This window comes from Apis mellifera, linkage group LG9 (assembly GCF_003254395.2).
Source record: "Apis mellifera strain DH4 linkage group LG9, Amel_HAv3.1, whole genome shotgun sequence".
Lineage (NCBI taxonomy): Eukaryota > Metazoa > Arthropoda > Insecta > Hymenoptera > Apidae > Apis > Apis mellifera.
In genome coordinates this window covers 10,452,463-10,458,592 of record NC_037646.1, presented here as the reverse complement: position 1 = coordinate 10,458,592, position 6,130 = coordinate 10,452,463, and the positions used below count along the sequence as shown (strand labels likewise).

Genomic DNA, 6,130 nt, shown 5'->3' with positions numbered 1-6,130 from the left:
TCGTGATTCGATGCACACACACACACGCATATACACACGTATCCTATCCTTTGACAAGGATACTCGAGTATATTCGGTCGATCTAGCGGGATCTTCGTGGCTATCGAATATTCCGTATAATCGAATTAGGCGAGCCGAGAAACCTTTCGAAGAGATTCTTCCCGCTCTGTCTAAAAACGATCTCTATCCGAGCCTCTATACCGTATCCCTCCTCGTGTCGCACCATTTCCATTGTAAATTGTCAGAGCGCGGCAAAGTTTTGCATATTTGACGAGCGATTTCTGCTTCCGTGCCTGATACAATCCTTTTCCCGGATCCCGGATGTGTGATCATATTTCGTTTCGAAAAAAAAAAAAAGAAAAAGAAAAAAATGGTAAAGCAGTGTTGCTCGATAGAGTTATGCAACTTAGGAATTACATAATATATATATATATATATATATATATATATATATATATATATCTTAGATCATCGTGATAACACGAGAAGAAAAAATAGTAAAGCAATATTGCTCGATGAAGTTGTGCAATTTAAGATTATATGTACCTTAGATCATCGTGACATGTAAAAAAAAAAAAATAGTAAAGCAGTGTTGCTCGATGGAATTATGCAACTTAGGAATTATATAATATATATTTTAAATCATCGTGATGATACGAAAAAAAGAAAAAGATAAAGTAATGTCACTCGATGGAGTTGTACAACTTAGAGATTGTATGTATCATCCCTTAGATCATCGTGATGACATGAGAAAAAAATGGTTGTACGATTAGAAAAAAAGCTGTTGTATAATTTAGAAATTATATATACTTTAGATCATTGTAATGATACGAAAAAAAAAAGGATAAAGTAATGTTACTCGATGGAGTTGTGCAAGGGATTGTATATACCATCCCTTAGATTATCATGATGAAAAAAAAAAAATAGTAAAGCAGTATTGCTCGATGGAGTTATGCAACTTAGGAATTATATAATATATAGATCATTATGATAAAAAAAGAAAAAGATAAAGTTACTCGATGGAGTTGTGGATTAAATTTAGGGATTGTATGTATCATCCCTTAGATCATCGTGATGGCACGAAAAGAAAAATGGTAAAGCAGTTGTGTAACTTAGGAATTATATATATCTTAGATCATCGTGATGACATGAAAAAAAAAATGAAAATAGTAAAGCAGTGTTGCTCAATAGAGTTGTGCAACTTAGGAATTGTATGTATCATCCCTTAGATCATCGTGATGACACGAGAAAAAAAAATGGTAAAGCAGTTGTGCAACTTAGAAATTATATTTATTTTAGATCATCATGATGACACACACAAAAAAAAATGGTAAAGCAATATTGCTCGATGAAGTTATGCAATTTAGAGATTATATGTACCTTAGATCATCGTGATGACACGAGAAAAAGAATGGTAAAGCAGTTGTGCGACTGAGAAATTATATATATATCTTAAATCATCATGTTAATACGAGAAAAAATGGTAAAACAGTGTTGCTCCATGAAGTTGTGCAATTTAGAAATTGTATATACTTTAGATCATCGTGATGACACGAAAAAAAAAAAATAATAATAAAGCAGTGTTCGATGGAGTTGTGCAACTTAGTAGTAGATTGTACATACTATCCCTTAGATCATCGTGATGGCACGAAGTACCAGTAAATACTAATAAAAATTCCAATTCCATTTGAAGTTGACTTTAAGCAAATTCGAGATTCGAAATAATTGAAATTTTAAAAGCTTTCCTAAAAAAAAAAGAGAGAGAATATCGATCGAACTTCGTTATCTCTTTCGTTTATCATAATTATTTCCGTGGCGTGACGCGTGCTTGTTCTACACAAGTGGAAATAGATGTCTTGCTAAAACTTCCTTCTTTCTTCCTTTGTTCCTTTCGCTCGTCCATCTTTCACGTCACTCTACCGCCACGTTTTATTCTTATCCCGGATGAAACGATAACATAAAACAGAGAAGAATCGATGTTTCTTCCCAATGTTTCTTACACAATCCGTTCGAATCGATCCCTCTGTCGATTCAACCGGATACATATATATATATAAACCTTCATATATAAACCTCCCTTTCATTCCTAACCTACTGGAAAAGTTTCATCAGCGACGAAACTCGATGCTTTCTACCAAAATTTATCGGAGCGAAATCATCAAACTCCGCGTTCGGATAGAAATTTATCCGAACGATGTTAAATCCTATCCCTCCTTTTTCCGAGAAGAGCTGAATAACTCTCTGCTGACGTTTGTAATATCCCCCGGAAGAAGGGGAAGAACTAATAGGTTCTTTGACGCAAAGAATCCCCCCTCTCTCTCTCTCTCTTTCTCTCTCTCCCCCTCTCTTTAAAACTTTAATTAACGGGAACCGGGAGAGGAGAGAGATACCTCGGAATGGATACCCGTTTAACGATTTATATACTGGCAGATACAACGGAAGGGTATCGTTACTCTTCGTTGACAAATCATTGAATCGAGGCGAACTTTCCCAAACTCCGTTAAAGCAACCGACGAACGAGGACACCAGTCAATTGGAAACTGATTCCTCCTATATACACTGGTTGCTTCTGCTCCAACCAGAAAGTAGGATCACGTACGATTGATATATCTGTCTTGGGGAAAAGTGGCCACCTCTTTCTCCACCGAGAAAGAGAGTAAAAAAGAAACTTGGAAGAAAGAGATGATTCTCTCTTTATTTGTCATTCGATCGAAACCGTTTACATTAATATTATTATTAATTTTCTATCGATTCCTTAATTATCCAGGGTGGAAGGGGAAAGATTTGAGAATCTTTGGAGTTTTGAGAATAGAAATATAAATCGTGCTCGTACGGTTGATGGTATTTATAAATGGGAAGAAACAGAGCGTGAAATCGGTGGAAAGTCTGGTGGTAATAATTTTTGAGAGTGCGCGTACTTATTTTTAATCGATTTTATTTATATTCGACTTTAGCTGGCTCGACTTGTCTTGTGGGTTTAGTTACCGGTCGAATGGGAATTTGTAGCTTGGACGGGAATTTACGATATTCCCGTTCGATTATTTATTTTCACTGTCACGACTTCCTTTTATAATCGTCGAGATAAGACACCATTATTTCTTACTTTATAATATAAAGAAGAAATTTTCGAGTAAATATTTGATCAAGCCGAACAATATATGTTTGGATCAACGATTTTTCTATGTATAAATAATTCTAATTGGAAAATAACCGATGATAATCTTAGAAACTACTTTGCAACTCCTTTGTGAAACGCGATACATATATGAAAATCCAGAGCATCCAACTTTTTCCCTTTATCTCTCTTTTCTTTAATTTCTTCTGCCGAAGAGAAAGAAAGAAAGAAGATATATTATTTTTGCCAATTAAAAAGCAGGGAAAAAGAAAATAAGAGAAGAAATAAAGGAGGTGACCTGTTTACATAACATTTTAAAGAGATTTAACAAAGTCGTTATTTTTTACAATTAATTCTTTCTTCTCGATCCGATCGATCTTTTTTAGCAGAGATACCGATATCGTACGTAATTTGTATATATTTTAAATTTATTAAAATATTTTTTTTCTTCTCCTTTACACGTTCGTTAACGTGATATATTTCTCAAATGGAAACAACGTGATGCACGATGGTTCGGTTTTACGTTTCGTCCCTACGGTTAAAAACTGTTTCGATAAAAACGAGAAAACCTCGGAAGGCGGTCGTTAGAAAAAGTTAACGAGAAAAGGAGATGAATTTCACGTGATTGTGCGTCGGAGAGTCTGGTATTTTTTCTTTTTCTTTTTCTTTTTTTCTTTTTTCACACTACACTATTCATCTCGATATTTCACGGTAAATTTACTTAAACTACTTTTAATTCAAACGACTAGGTCGTTCTTAGTCATTTCTGTGACGTATTTGCAAGATTAAAAGTGGTATTTGGTAATTTATGACTTCTTAAGCAGGGAAAAGGAAATTTTCGTTAATGTTCCAGCTTTCTTGGAAAATTTATGGACTTTACCTTTTCGAAGTAAATAGAAAGAAAAAAAAAAGAAATCTTTGATTACATTTTCATTTTTATGGAATAAAACTTGCCACAATTTCTCACAATTTCAACGAACAAAAATATTCTCAAACGTTTAAAAAAAGAAATCGATATTTCTCTTAAATTGATTTACGAGTAATAAAAATTGGTAAGAATGATTGTTCAAAATTTGTCTAAAAAAGAAAAAAGAAATCAAACCGTAACGAAAGATATTTTCCTTTTGCTACGCAGAATCCAATTATATAAAAATTCGCGCGAAAAGCGTTTGAAGCGTCGGAATATATATTAAAGGGCGGATGTGGCGGTAAATAACCGGTTTTTCGTCGCATCAATTGCACGACGACGACGACGACGACGACGAGGACGACGACGTGGCCACTCCTTGTCGCGTGATTCGCGTTCCACGTACGAGATAATGGCAGCTGGCCAAAACAATCGCCGGCTGCTAAATTTCCAGTCAACAAACATTGGACGTGGGCCAAGTGCTATCCTGTCGCCGCCGCCGCCGCTGCTGCTAGTGCTGCTGCTTGCTCTTTGCTCCGAGAGATACTTTTATCCTAGGACCGTTGCCATCATCGTCGCCGCCGGCTTCTTGTCTCGAAATCTCAACCAAGGGCCCCTCTCCGTCTTCTGAATAAATAATCTCGTTTTTTCAGACAGGTTGATTCATGGTCCACCGTCCGTCTTAGCCACCACTGACGACGAGTATTTTAACGTCGATGCACATTTAACGGTACAAAGTAAAAAAAAAAAAAAAAAAAAAAAAAAAAAAAAAGAAGCAATATAATTAGCATCGAGTATACTAAATATATTGGGTTGGCAATTAAGTAATTGCGGATTTCAGTTGAAGTTGATGACGACTTAATCAAAGCAATAATCGATTCGGATCGTCACAGTACAACTCGTGAGATTGCAGAGAAGCTTCATGTATCACATATATGCATTGAAAACCGCTTAAAACAACTTGGCTATGTTCAAAAACTCGATACATGAGTTCCTCACGAACTGAAAGAAAAGCATTTAACGCAACGCATTAACAGCTGCGATTTGCTAAAGAAACGTAATGAAAATGATCCATTTTTAAAACGACTGATAACTGGCGATGAAATGGGTTGTTTACAACAATATCAAGCGGAAAAGATGGTGGACTAGGCCACGTGAACCAGCTCAAACAACATCAAAAGCTGGTATTCATCGAAAGAAGGTTTGTTATCAGTTTGGTGGGATTACAAAGGAATTGTCTATTTTGAATTCTTACCACCTAACCGAACGATCAATTCTGTTGTCTACATTGAACAACTAACGAAATTAAACAATGCAGTTGAAGAAAAGCGGCCCGAATTGACAAATCGAAAAGATGTTGTATTCCATCATGACGATGCAAGGCCACACACATGTTTGGTCACTCGGCAAAAATTATTGGAGCTTGGTTGGGATGTTTTGCCACATCCACCATATAGTCCTGACCTTGCACCATCCGATTACTTTTTGTTTCGATCTTTACAAAACTCCTTGAATGGTAAAAATTTCAATAATGATGATATCAAATCGTATCTGATTCAGTTTTTTGCTAATAAAAACCACAAGTTTTATGAACGTGGGATTATGATGCTGCCTGAAAGATGGCAAAAGATCATTGATCAAAATGGGCAACACATTACAGAATAAAGTTATTTAGTTCCATGAAAAAATTGTCTTTGATTTTCTAAAAAAAATCCGCAATTACTTAGTTGCCAACCCAATATATGGATATATCGATGCAATTTGTGTTATTAAATATTTGTAAGGTATCGTTACTAGTGAAATTTTCATTATTCCGAATATTTTTATCTCTTTGCTCAATTTTGCATTTCTCTTTTCTTAATTTTAAATTAGAAATGATTATCATTTTGTCGCAACGTGTCGCGATTAAATTGCAAGACGAAAGGACAATCGACATAGACATATCGACACTCTACGTATTGTTCTTCGATCCTCTTTCCACCTCTTTTTTTTTTCACCGTTCGTATTCTCACCGCCGAGGAAGGAACGGGAGAAGCGCGCTCGAACCGATGAATTTCACCATAAATAATAAGAAGAGCGAAGGAAGACGGCGTCTGTCGGGATTAGAG

At 35.5% G+C, this 6,130-nt stretch overlaps 1 long non-coding RNA gene across 1 annotated transcript; it reads left to right on the top strand.

Annotated features, from left to right (window-relative positions):
• Positions 1–1,547: 1,547 nt before the first annotated feature.
• Positions 1,548–4,806, top strand: LOC102654536. Its single transcript, XR_409208.3, has 2 exons — positions 1,548–4,167; positions 4,251–4,806. It is a non-coding gene; the product is annotated as an uncharacterized LOC102654536 (long non-coding RNA).
• Positions 4,807–6,130: the final 1,324 nt, after the last annotated feature.